Here is a 14,167-nt window from a genome sequence, read left to right as displayed (position 1 = left end):
ACTTCACAAAGAAAATTTTATGTGCTGAGAAGATAAGCTCAGTTCTTTTAACTGTAAGTTAAGTTGCTTCGGCTATTTTGAAGGCCAGAAACATTTTTCTCTTTGTTAATAACAAGCAAAGAAATTGGTTATGATGAGATTGGTAGTTCAGTATGGGACTGAACATTCTAAGGCTCAAGCAGTAGACATGAATTTACTAATATTAACAGTAGTTAGATTTTGGAATAAGACTCTGCCTTGTGGGAAAAATCTACTCTTGCAAAATTTAATGAATCATAGACCTAATTTAAAATGGACATAGTAAATATTTGATAATAATTGATTAGCCTATAGGATGAATCTTCTTTGAAATAAAGTTGTTAGAAAATAAAGAAGCTCTTTTTCCCAGTTTGAACATAAGAGACAAGTTGTGTCTACGCTGCTTCAATCAGTAAAGGTTTGGTTGAATTTAAAGGGAGAAAAATTCATAGGGGTTAAGAACAAATATATTTGTAATTTTCTGTATGTAACCCCATATCCTTAGGGAGGTATCACTTTGAATTTATTTTGTTGTGAATAAAGTACATTGAGTGGTAGAATTGGGGGGGGGATGGCTTGATAGTTGACTTTTTTGTGTATGTGTGTGACCCAATACTGGAGCTTGAACTCAGGGTCCGGGTACTATCCCTCATTTTTTCACACAAGACTGGCGCTCCACTATTTGTGCCATATTCTAATTTCCAGCTTTTTTCTTTCTTTTCTTTTCTTTTCTTTTCTCTCCCCCCCTCCCTTCTCTGTCTTTCTGGTTAATTGGACATGAGTCTGTCTGGGCTGGCCTTCAACCTTGATTCTCAGATCTCAGCCTCCTAAGTAGCTAAGACTTTAGGTATGAGTCACCAGTACCCAGTTCACTTAATTTGAACAGTCACACTAGATATGACTGGAAAGCTGTTTGCAGTCTATAAACTATGGAGTGCATTACTTACATTAAATAAATCTATCAAAGGAGGAGAAAAAGGTTCACCAAGACCCCTACTTTGTAGGATGACTTTGGTTTTAAGCATCTATATGATCAGATAAAGAATGGGGAAGCCCAAGAAATCCTTGCTGGTCACTTTGATGGTGTGCACATGAACTACTTCTACAGACATGAACTGACTGGGTCAACAGACATCTTTTCTGACTGTCTTCTGCATGTAGTTTTGACATAAATGATAGAGAAAACACCATCTTAACTTTTCCACTGGACCAGGAAGAAGATGTTAACATTTTGAAACACAAACTTTCCTGCTTCCTCGCCTCGTAAGGTGAAATGGAAGCCTGAGGTAATTACAATATGTTCTCCATTTGTTGGAATATGACTACATGGAGTTTTGATTTGTGCATGTCTACATGCACGGGCCATATTAGCAATGATATAATAAAGAAATGATGGCTGGTCAGCAAAAAAAAAATAATGGAGAGGCAGAGTGGGGCAGCTTCTTTTGATTGTGATCAGAGAAAAACCTCTTTGTAAAGAGATGACTTTTGAGCTGAGGCCTAAATAACAAATAACAATTTGAAGATCTAGAAGGTTCCAGTCTGAAGGAAGAGAACTCTATTCCTGAGATGGAAAGAGACTTGACCTGTTTGCAGTGACATGAGTGACATGAGAGGAGTAAGTAATAGAATTTAGTATAATGAGCCAACTCCAATGTAAGAAACCTACAGGATCAGATAAAAAGGTTTAAGTGTGGTTAAGCAAAGGAATAATTCGACATGTTTAAACGTTAAACTTTCAACATTTAAAAGCTTACTGTGGCTACTGGGTAGAGAATAGGTTGGATTACAGAAGAAGCTAAGAAATTAATGCAGAACTTGTTATGGTTCAGGTCAGAAAATTGGCTGGGTAGAAATGGGCAGTGGGGAGTTGGAGGTGTGGCTCAGGTGTAGAATGTAAGCCAGTGAGCAAAAGCAAGCATTAGATAGCAAGTTGGACAGGTCTTGGACAGGAAAAAAAGAAAAGATAAAGGAAGGAAAGGAAAAGAGAAAGGAAGGAAAGGAAAAGAAAGGAAAGAAATGGGCAATGGGAAATCTGTTGAGAAGCGAGATAGCAATAATCTCTTCATAGAGATATTCAATATGAAAAGATGGGGTTTGGGGCTTGAGCATCTGGGTTGAGGAGAGTGGTGGTTAGTATTTTAATGATGTTATACACCTCAAATAGATATTAATTATGAAAATTGGGCAGAGAAGAGGTAGGGATCTCTGAGATAAAAGATACTGTTTTTCTTTCTAGTAATTCAGACTAGAAAATTACTGTGACAGAATAGTAAACATTTTATTTTGGTGACAGTGTACTAATGCATGGAAAGTTATCCTAAAAGAACCAGGACATAGTTTGTACACAGGGTCCAGTCTTGAAAGTAGGCATGAACTCATCAATGGATTTGCCGAGGTGTTGATTAATTGATACTCAGAATTCATTAGCACCAAAAGAACATTTCTACACAGTTTGTACTTGAAAATGAAGTCAGAGTTGGATGCTAACATAATATAATTTGCTCAGATATCTTCTCACTTCTCTATATGTTGAATAAAAGACTGTAAACCTATCTAAGAATCAGGGTTCTGTGTGCTGATAGTTCATGCCTATAAATTTAGCTACTCAGGAGGCTGAAATCTGGAGAATCAAGGCCAGCCTGGGCAGAAAAATCTGAGACTCCATCTCCAAGATAAGCAGGAAGAGCTATACTGGAAGTGTAGCTCAAATGGTAGAGTGCCAGTCCAGTAAGCAAAACTGAACAAGTTTGAGGCCCAGGGGCTGGGTATGATATGGGGTGGGGTGGATAGAGACTGAGGAGGAAGAAAAATTAGAAAGTCAAATATTAGGTTAGTAGTTAAAAGACTTGCAGTCTAGCTGGTGCTTGTGGTTCACACCTATAATTCCAGCTACTCCGGAGCTAAGATCCAGTTTCAAAGCCAGCCTGAGCAAGACAGTCCCTGAGACTCTCCAGTTCATCAACAAAAAGCCAGAAGTAGAGGTATAGTTCAAGTGGTCGAGTTCCAGCTTGCAGTCTTACTCAAACTCTTTAAGACATAGGTGTCCAGGACAAATAAGAAGCTCTGAGTTTCTGCTTCCTTATTTGTAAAAAACTTGCGCATAAAACTCCCATGTAAGATTGAATACAGTTATATTTTTGAGGGGGTTATATACAGCTGAACGCATCTAGGTACAACATAGGCTGTATTTTAAGGTAGATTATAGTTTCTATTAGACTATACTACTTAGCCGAACAAACATGTGAAACAGATGACCCTGAATAGGTTTAATTGCTCTAAAAAATTTGCTAGTAAGTTTTACACCCTTATTTGATAATTAAAACCTATTTCTAGTCATAATGCTAAAATGAATGGCAGTAACATATGGGTATTTCTTTTTTCTTTCTTTTTTTTCCCCCTGATCCTGAGACTTGAACTCAGGGCCTGGGTGCTGTCCCTGAGCCTCTTTGTGCTCAAAGCTAGTCTAGCCAGGCGCTGGTGGCTCACACCTGTAATCCTAGATACTCAGGATGCTGAGATCTGAGGATCTAGGTTCAAAGCCAGCCCAAGCAGGAAAGTCCATGAGACTCTTATCTCCTATAAACCACTCTGAAAACTGGAAGTGGTACTGTGGCTCAAGTGGCAGAGCACTAGCCTTGAGCTGAAGAGCTGAAGGACAGCACCCAAGCCCAGAGTTCAAGCCCCATAACTGACCAAAAAAAAAAAAAAAAAAAAAAAGCACTCTACCACTTGAGCCACAGCACCACTTGCAGATTTTACCCAGTAGTTTATTGGAGATAAGAATCTCCTTGGGCTAGCTTTTGAACCATGATTTTCAGATCTCAGCCTCCTGAGTACAACTAGGATTACAGGCATGAGTCATCAGCTCCTGGCTAAGGGTATAATTCTTTCTTTTTAACTTTTTCCCCTTATTTTTCTATAGGTGGTGGAGTAGGATTTTATTTGGTTTATTTGGGAGTATATTTTTCTTTAAGAAATGAAAAGGACAAATATGCCAGAGGCTTGATGGCAGTTGAAAGCAACAATTAATCAGCAAAAAAAATGGGAATAATAATATTAAAAACAAACATACAAAAAACAACAAAAAGACAGTTTGGGGTTGGAAAAAGTAAAGGAAGTGGGAAGAAAATGTACTTGATGGAGAAAAAAGTTAAATTATATTAAGGAAAGAAAATAGTCTCAAATGTTATTTGTTTGCTTGCTTACATTCATGCATTCTTAATTACTGTATAGAACTTATTTAGAAGTAGTCATCTTGTTTAGCCTAAGTTGGTCTCAGACTAACAACTTACTTTAGTTTTATCCTAGATATCTGATGCTTTAAAATTTTTTTATTGTAGGCTGGGCACCATGGCTCACGCCTGTAATCCTGACTACTCAGGAGGATGAGATCTAAAGATCTTGGGTTCAATGCCAGCCTGGGTAGGAAAGTCTGTGAGACTCTTATCTCCTATAAACTGCTCAGAAAACCAGAAGTGGCACTGTGGTTCAAGTGGTAGCTTGCTCACCTCGAGCTGAGGAGCTGAGGAGCTGAGGACAGTGCCCAGGCCCAGAGTTCAAGCCCTACAAACCACCCCCTTTTCCCCCCACCAAAAAAAATTGTGAATGTGTTGTATAGACAGGTTACAGTTACCTAAGTCAGATATTGAGTACATTTCTTTTTGAACAGTGCCACACCCTCCTGCATTTTCTCCCAGTTTTTTCCCTCCTGACCCTTTTACCCCCTAAGCTCTCTCATTTGAACTTTCTTCTTGCAATACTTTACTGTTTACAGTTGTTGAGGGAATAAGAGGTATAAGGAACCTTTGCATAATTTGGAACTCGAATGTGAACCTTTGAAGTTTTCTTTCCTTACAGCTTCTAAAAGGATCTGATTGATGTGGCAACTTTACATTTTAATACTTTATATTTTTGTCTTACATCTAATAGCTGTTTTCATAAGTTTGAATAACCAGTTATTTTTACTTTAGTTTTTTGTTGTTGTTGTTTGTTTTAGTACTGGTCCCAGGGCTTGAACTCAGAGCCCGGATGCTCAAGTCTGGCACTCTGCCACTTGATTCACAGCTTTGCTTCTGCCTTTTGGTGGTTAATTGTACATAGAAAGCTCATGGACTTTCCTTCCCTGGGCTGGCTTTGAACTGTGATCTTCAGATCTCAGTCTCCTGAGTAGCTCAGATTGCAGGTGTGAATTATCGTTGACCAGCTAACTTTTAAAATACTTTAACACCTAAAATTGGAACTTCTTGCAATTATCTCATCATCATTGTGTTATTCAGAAATTCAGCATTTTGTTCAAGGACCATGTTGTAATGATCATTGGTTTTCATTTATAATTTTTTTCTCTGAAGTCTCTTACTGTGCTTTATTCACTATTGTAAGGTTATTTTATTTAAAATTTTTATCTTCTATATATTTCCCCCCCCCCCTTTAAACCTGGATCCTATTCAGTTTCCAGCATTTGGAACACTGAAGTGTTACAAATGAAAACTGTTACTCTGCTCTAATAACATACTCTGCCTGCTGCAAGTGTATGAGTAGAACTTCCTTTCTTGACAACTAGTTGGGGCAGCCACCTGTCTCCTGAATATATGGATTATCTTTAAGAACCTGAGAGGAATTTTATGTGCTGAGTATTTTTTTAAACAGGCAATAAGATCTTAAAATGGAAACTAGTATAACAAATATAACTAGAATTTCAGATGCCTATGTATTTTCTCTCAGATTTGTTCTCATCTTATGGGATATGGCTTGGGTTATAAATAAATATTATATGGGTAGGAAGTACCTTTGGAAGTACCTTTGTATCTAGGCTTACTCTGATTTGAACATGGATGAAATATTCATCAAAAGTGGCTTGAGCCACAGTGCCACTTTCCGGAGAAAAGTCTCACGGACTTTCCTTCCCGGGCTGGCTTTGAACTATGATTCTCAGATCTCAGCCTCCTGGGTAGCTGGGATTACAGGCATGAGCCACCGGCTCCCAGCTCAATCCCCATTTTATGCGCCTGTCTTTAAGTCTTTAGAAGATTGGGTTCTTTATGGACCATTAACACTATAGAGTTTTGTTTTTCTTTCTACTCTGGAAATAACTATAAGACTTTATTTTTAAGTAAAAAAATATTTTTTCTAACCATAATCATCTCCTTGTGATATTTGATTTGGATACATAACAGAAGCCATTATTTGTTCTGTGTGAGTTAAAATAAAAAGGTGGCTCAGTGGTAGAGCGCTTGCCTTGCATGCTCGAGGCCCTGGGTTCGATTCCTTAGCACCACATAAGCAAACAGAAAAAAGCCGGAAGTGGGGCTGTGGCTCAAGTGGTAGAGCGCTAGCCTTGAGCTGAAGAACTGAGGGACAGCGCACAGGCCCAGAGTTCAGGCCCCACGACCGGACCCCAAAAAAAAAAAAGTAAAAAACTTTCTTCTTGAAGTTATATTTTGTTTCAATTCTTTCTATTCTCTTTATTTGTATTATAATTGTATTTACATTAGATTTTTACATTTGTATTAGAATCAGTTTGACAAGGGAATTTCATTTTGACATGTCCATATGCATACAGGGTACTTTGATCTAAAGTTTTCCTACTATAAAAGTAAAACATGTTGGGGCTGGGAAGGTAGCTCAGTGGTAGAGCACTTGCCTTGCATGCATGAGGCCCTGGGTTCGATTCCTCAGCACCACATAAGCAGAAAAAAAAAAAAGCCAGAAGTGGCGCTGTGGCTCAAGTGTAGAGCGCTAGCCTTGAGCTGAAGAGCTGAGGGACAGTGCCCAGGCCCAGAGTTCAGGCCCACGACCGGACCCCAAAAAAAAAGTAAAACATGTTGTTGCTCAAGCCTGTAAGCCTAACTACTCAGGAAGCTGAGATCAGAGGATCCTGGTTCAGAGTCAGCCAGGGCAAAAAAGTCTTTAAAACTCCTTCCAAAATAACAGCAAAATGCCAGGCTAGATATGTGGTTCAATTGGTAGAGCATCAGCCAAGCAAATGAGTTCAAACTCACTTGAGAAAGCCTTGAGTTCAAACTCCAGTACTGCCATAAAAACAAAAATATATGAATATACATATTTTAATAACAATAACAAAAAACTTAAGAACAAGAAGTATAAAGGGAGCAGTTAGTCTTTGTGTTGCATGTTATGTGTTATCAAGTAATTCCTGTAATAGTTCAACTAGTGTACACTGCATCAATACGAGTTCGTATCTCATTTTGCCCTCAAATCATTGTTATTAAAACCATACTTCACTAGCTACTCAGAAGGCTGAGATCTGAGGATCACAGTTCAAAGCCAGACAGAACAGGAAACACTGTGAGACTCTCATCTTCAGTTAATCACCAAAAAGCCAGAAGTGGAGCTGAGGCTCAAGTGGCAGAGTGTTAGCTAGCCTTGAGCAATAGAGCTCAAAGACAGTGCCCAGGCCCTGAGGTCAAGCCCTAGGACCAGCACAAAAACAAAACAAAAACATACTACATATTTGTTAGGAGAAAATACAGTTATGTTTGTATACTTTTTCTAAGTTTTAACCATAACTTACTATAAGAACATAAACTTGAAATTTGTTAGTAAACTTGGTAGTGAACTTGATTTACAGAGAGGCATAACATTTTTTGTGTGTGTGCTATATAGTCCAGGCTACCTTGGAATTTGCAACCCTTCTACTTCAACCCTACAAGTTCTGGGATTACAGGGATACACCACCATACCTGGCAAGCATTTTGGTTTTTGAATGTATGGAGTTATTGTCCAATCTTTCAAGGATGGAAATCAAAAAGAAAAAGTTTATTCAAATAGGCTGTTTCTGGACTTCTGTGTTCATGATACTATCTGTGTGCAACAGCAAAGCACACAAATCAACCTTTGTGGAATTTATTTTCCACTTAGAGGAAACAGGTAAGTAAAATCTACAGTATGGTGCAGGGGACAACATCTAGTACATATATAAAAACAGTGGGGCTTGAACAGCATTATAGCTGTAGGGCTAAGTATTACATTGAGGGTGTTAGGGAAAGCTTCACGGAGGTGGTGACAAAGACTCAGCAAGGGTGAGGGAGTATGTTCCAATAACCTCTAGGGGACCAGGAGAGTTGTCCAGACAGAACACAGCAAGTACAGAGCTCTGAGACAGGAACCACAACAAAGGGCTGTGTTGCTACAATATAGCCCTGGGGATCTGTTGGTTGGAGATGAAGTGGGGGAGGTTATAGAGTACAGATTATGCAAGACCTTTTCAGCCATTGTATAGACAGACCATAGCTTTTACCATGTTTGGGGTGGAGATGGAGAGTCCAGCAAAACCACAATTAAACTTTGAAAACCAAAAAATTATTTGTATCTTGGCTTTTCTTTTTTAGAAGCTTTTATTTCTTATATAATGTTATTGTTAGCTAATGGTTCCTGGTGAATAGTCTAAATATGTCCAAATTTTCCTTGAAAGACAGATATTAAGGATTGCAGTGTAATTCTAAGGAAGCATGATAGGGTATTGTATCTATTTGCATCAATTCCTGGGTGGCGATTATTACAGAGTTCTCACCCTGAATTATCTTTGAAAAAAGAAACCAAAGTGATATTCTGTGCAGACATTGTATTCAGGTTAGATTCCTGTTATCTGGAATTAGATAGTTTTAACCATGTGTATTTTGAACATTTTTTATGAAAATGTTTACAAAGACTTGCTGCAGTGGTGAAGAATTGTACCCTGTGAACTTCTAAGAGACCAGGGAGAGTTATCCAGACAGAAAAAGGCAAGTACAGTCCTGCTAAAGCAACACAACCACTTTTATTGACTACCATATCCTACAAAATGTTTCAGACACTCAAAGCAGTTTCTAGGCCTAAAACCCTGTCAGAAATTTCTAGCAATTTATTTTCCCTTTTGTGGGAGATTGGTAACTCTTTAAAAATAGACTCTCCTGAAAATGCAAACACTGACTTTAGTACATTGATACAAATACATTCCTTACTTATTAAAATAACATTTTAGCTGGGCGCCAGTGGCTCATGCCTCTAATCCTAGCTACTCAGGAGGCTGAAATCTGAGGATTGTGGTTCAAAGCAGGAAAGTTCACGAGACCCTTACCTCCAATGATCCACCAGAAAACCGGAAGTGGTGCTGTGGCTCAAGTGGTAGAGTGCTTGCCTTGAACTGAAGAGCTCAGGGATAGCACCCAGGCCCAGAGTTCAAGTCCCATGACTGACAAAAAATGATAACATTTTAAATGATAACATTTATTTAGAACATTTTTTCATGAAAACAAGCAGATGAAGAATAATTGTATAATTTAAGGATTAATTATACAAGCACATATCTTCATAACCATTAATTAGGTACCTAGAAATATATTATAGCTAGCATCCAGAGAAAGCATTCCATGCATCCTATCTAGATTTTAACACAGAAGAAACCTCTGCTATTTTAACACTGATAATTATGTTTCTTTATGATTTTAACATTTAGGCTGCATTCCAAACCAGTTATAGTTTATTTTTGTTGGGTTTTGTTTTTTTTTTAGGTCGTGGGGCTTGAACTCTGGGCATAGGTGCTGTCCCTGAGCTCTTCAGCTCAAGGCTAGCGCTCTACCACTGGAGCCACAGCACCACTTCCGGTTTTCTGAGTGGTTTATTGAAGATAAAGAGTCTCACAAACATTTTCTGCTTGAGCTGGCTTTGAACAGCAGTCCTCAGATCTCAGCCTTCTCAGTATCTAGGATTACAGGCATGAGCCACCAGCACCTGGCTTTTATCTGTTTTTGAACTTTGGTTAGATGGACTAATACACTATATGCTCTTTTGTGTCATCTTTGAGATTTCAACAATGTATTTCTGGTTTTTTAGCAATGTGTTACATAAAATTGAAGTTCAGTTTTACTGCTTATAGCAGAATAATTTATGTATCAGTCTATGTTGATGGATATTTGGATTATATATAGTAGTTGGCTGTTAGTAAAGACTTTGCAGTGAGTGTTGTTGTTTACATGTGGTAAACATGCATAGGAGTTTCTGTAGGCTGCATGTTTGTGAGTGGAACTTTGGGATTTTCATTGTTAATAATCTAGCACAAAGAAGTTATAAATATTGAGTTACCTTGGTGATCTTTGCCCATTGTATACATGTATTGAACTTTGATAATCTGCCTCATGATTTTTATGCTTCAGTTAAAATGTTTTTAAAATTTAAATAAATGGGAGGGCTGGGAAGTTGGCTGAGTGGTAGAATGCTTGCCTTGCATGCATGGGGCCCTGGGTTCGATTCCTCAGCACCACATAAGCAGAAAAAAGCCAGAAGTGGTGCTGTGGCTCAAGTGATAGGGTGCTAGCCTTGAGCTGAAGAGCTGAGGGACAGCGCCCAGGCCCAGAGTTCAGGCTCCACGACCAACCAAAAAAAAAAAAAAAAAAAAAAAAAAATTTCCAAAGTGATAGCACCAATTTGTCTTACTGCACAATGAGAATGTCCTTATTTGTCCTAGCCCTTACTAGTATTGTCAAGTTTTGCCAGTCTATTGGGCCTAAAAATCCTAATTCTGGCAAATTAACTGACTGAAAAAAAACCAAAACTTTAAACTGAGGAAAAAATTAGAGGAAAAGACTTAAGAAGTATTGAGTTCTGCTTTAAATATCAGCTATACAGAACAGTTTTTATTAAAGCTGGTTATCTTCTGTGTAGGAATAAAGTCTTAAATGCATTCCAGACCCTTGGAAGATCTGGAAGTTTGTCTCTTTTACTACTTTGTCCCCCAAAATGCTTTGCACAGTTGGTGCTCAGCTAATAATCACAAATGAATATGACTTGACTGTTGCTACTCTTTACTGAACTACATGGGATTTTTTTTGCATTTTTTTTTTTTGTTTTTGCCAGTCATAGGACCTAAACTCTGGGGCCTGGGCACTGTCCCTCAGCTCTTTAGCTCAAGGCTAGTGCTCTACCACTTGAGCCACAGTGCCACTTCCGGCTTTTTTCTTATGTGGTGCAGAGGAATTGAACCCAGGGCCTCATGCATGCAAGGCAAGCACTCTACCACTGAGCCACCTTCCCAGCCCTGCATTGTTTTATTGTATCTCATCAGAAGCCCTCTGTTTGAGCATCAGTGGTTTAGCATAGTTTTTAAGATGGCTCATTCCACTTCTGATAGTAACCACCAAAATCTGTCACAACCCAAAAGAGAGAAATTTGTGTTGATGTACTAAAATAGGTGTTTATACCTATTTTTAGAGAGTCATCAGTGATTTATGCATTGATATCTTCCACAAAGGGAAAAATAGTGCCAGAAATTTCTGACTGAGTTAAGCTTCTAGGCCTTGGGACTGCTTGGATCAGTGTATGTTTGGGTTTTAAGTTACTTTGTAGGATGTGGTAGACAAAGTGGTTGTGTTGCTTAGCCCAGATATCTCAACAGTCTTCAGCTGGCCCTCCCTTTCTCTCTCCCTTGTGTAATTAGTATTAACCTAGTCTTTTGTGGACTATCCCTCATCTCAGTGTTAGCAGCTATGGCTTTGTTTAAGTGTCCTTGTGTTGGTGTAATTTAACCACACAGAACGTTTTTAAGATACTTTACATTAAAACTTAATAGTTATTCTTTCAGCATTATGTTAAGGAGCTGGGAAAAATCACCACTTCTCTCTTGTAAATACTAGGTGGTGTGATCATTAGAACTAGCTTAGCTTGTTCATGTGTGTACTTGTGTGTGTGTGCAAGCACACGTGTGCACACACACATACACACTCATACACATATGTGCCAGGGCTTGGGTGCTGTCTCTGAGCTTTTTTGCTCTGTTACTTGAACCACAACTCCACTTCCATCTTTTTGGAAGTTTATTGAAAGCAAGATTCTCACAGACTTTTCTATCTGGGCTGGCTTTGAACTATGATACTCAGATCTCAGCCTCCTGAGTGACTAGGTGACTGAAAAATAGAACATTCAGTGCTGTTGATGAGATATGAGTGGTAATTTTGTCTAGTAAATCATTTCTTTGTGAACATCTCACTGTGAGTGTGTATGTGTTGTGTGTGTGAAATTTTCCCTTTAAGAAAAACCAAAGAAAGACTTGTATGAAATTAAGAATCTGGTTAAGTCTGATTCATCATCTCTATTTCCAACAGAGCGATCCTGCTAGACAAGAGAAATTAGTTTTCCTGCTGACTTGACTTGGTAAGTTTTTATGTCGTTTTATTTTAAATATGATTTAAACATGAGGGAAAAAGCAAAACAACATACATAGAAATATATAACTAGGGCTGGGAAGGTGGCTCAGTGGTAGAGCGCACGCCTGAGGCCCTGGGTTTGATTCCTCAGCACCACATAAGCAAAAAGAAAAAAGCTGGAAGTGGTGCTGTGGCTCAAGTGGTAGAGCACTAGCCTTGATCTGAAGAACTAGGGACAGCCCAGGCCCAGAGTACAGGCCCCACGACCGGACCCCCCCCCAAAAAAAAAAGAAATATATAACTAAAAATGTACATCTGGAGTACAGTCTGTTTTGTTTCAGTACAAAGGGTAGGTAAAGTTGACATCACATAAGGTGAATGTATAATTTAAGGACTTCGTGTGTGTGCATGCACACACATGCTAATTCTGGGGCTTCAACTCAGGACCTGGATGTTGTCCCTGAACTTTTGGGCTCAAGGCTAACATTCTACTACTTTAGCCACACTGTACTTCCAGCTTTTTGGTAATTTATTCTCCAGGCTGGCTTTGAACCATCATCTTCAGGTCTCAGCCTCTTGAGTAAATAGATTCCAATGTGAAGCCAGCAGTGCCTAACTTTACTTTTTTTGTTTTTTGTTTTTGATATAGGTCTTACCCAAGCCAGCCTGGGCCTGTGTAGCTCAGACTGGTTCAAACTCATAATCCCCTTCCTCAGCCTCCTGTGTGCTGGGATTATAGACTTGTATTGCCAGGCCTGGCTGGATTTAAATTTTTAATCAGTGGTTGATAATGTTGTGGAGACCTCAGAGTAAGATTATTTTTCTCGTAAGAAGAGATCTTCAGGGGAGTTAGAACTGCAGTTTATAAAAAGAGATACCTTAAAGCCATGCTTAGGCTTCATTTCACTCTAAAAGGAGTTTGGTTCTGAACAGATTGCCTTTGTGTATTGCCTTTGTGCCTTTGTGTGTTAGAGCTTATCTCTTTATGGGTAACTTAAAAACAAAAGATCTTCCTACCAAAATGTCTGCCATCTTAAAATTTTTACTTTGTGGTATGAGATTTTTTATCTCAAATGCTTCTGTATGTTTGTTTTACAGAGTTTTGCTGGGTGAAGTAGGTGTTATTGCATTTTAATTTTTGAAATTCTGACAGAGGCCATCAGGAGCTAGGAAATTCTGTTTAGGCATCCTGTCCAACATTTCCCTGTTTCGTATAACTCTGTGGTTTTACTTTTTCCTTGAGTCATGAATTTTGGAATGAACACTTAAAAGTGAGAATTTCCTATCTGTCCTTTGTTCCATATAGTTTACTTAGAACCTTAGTATTAACATTCTTAATAAATTTGGAAGGAAACATTTATTTTCTGCAGTTGATTTCTAGATAAAGCACATTGGTCGGAATAAAACAGTAGAAGGAGCCAGGTGTGGTTTGTGCCTGTAAATCCTAGTTACTCAGGAGACTGAGATCTAAGCATTGCAGTTCAGAGCCAGTCCAGTCAGGAAAGTCTTTGAGATTCTTACCTCCAATTAGCTACCAAAAAGCTGTAAGTAGAGCTGTGCCCCCTGTGGTAAATGTTAGCCTTGAGGAAAAGGCTCAGGGACAGCCCAGGCCCCCTTACCCCAAAAAAGTAGAAGGTATCTTCAGTTAAGACAAACAGGAGCAGATGGAATATATATTGTTAGGTGCACCTAGGAGAACAGTCCCTTTCCCCCCACCTCCCTTTCTCTTCGTGAAGGACAGCAGGTAACCTTAACAGGAATCACTTGCCTGAAACCAGTAATCACCTGTAACTTCAGTCACATGACTGTGAGTCAGCAAAAGGAACCCAGGCTCTAAGGTCAATTCCCACATCCACTGTGGCCACACCTCCTTCTCACCGTTCCCTATATAGATCTCTCTCTGCCATTAGTTTGAGCTGCTACACCCTACTGTAGAGTGCCCACAGTTTGGTTTTCTCAAATGAACACTTTTCTACCTGAACCACGGGGCAGTCTCCTTTTGGCAACTC

At 38.9% G+C, this 14,167-nt stretch overlaps 1 protein-coding gene across 2 annotated transcripts in view; it reads left to right on the top strand.

The window, feature by feature from the left end:
- Nucleotides 1–14,167, top strand: part of Spop (speckle type BTB/POZ protein) — an 86,698-nt gene that overhangs the window by 32,409 nt on the left and 40,122 nt on the right. For both annotated transcript variants that reach the window (XM_070028312.1, XM_070028313.1), the window contains exon 2: nt 12,117–12,165. The gene's annotated coding sequence lies outside the window, so the exon portion shown is untranslated. The remainder of the gene's footprint in view (nt 1–12,116; nt 12,166–14,167) is intronic.

Source organism: Dipodomys merriami, unplaced genomic scaffold, assembly GCF_024711535.1.
Source record: "Dipodomys merriami isolate MVZ:Mamm:240054 unplaced genomic scaffold, mDipMer1.0.p SCAF_19, whole genome shotgun sequence".
NCBI classification, from domain to species: domain Eukaryota; kingdom Metazoa; phylum Chordata; class Mammalia; order Rodentia; family Heteromyidae; genus Dipodomys; species Dipodomys merriami.
This window is presented reverse-complemented; position numbering and strand designations above follow the sequence as displayed.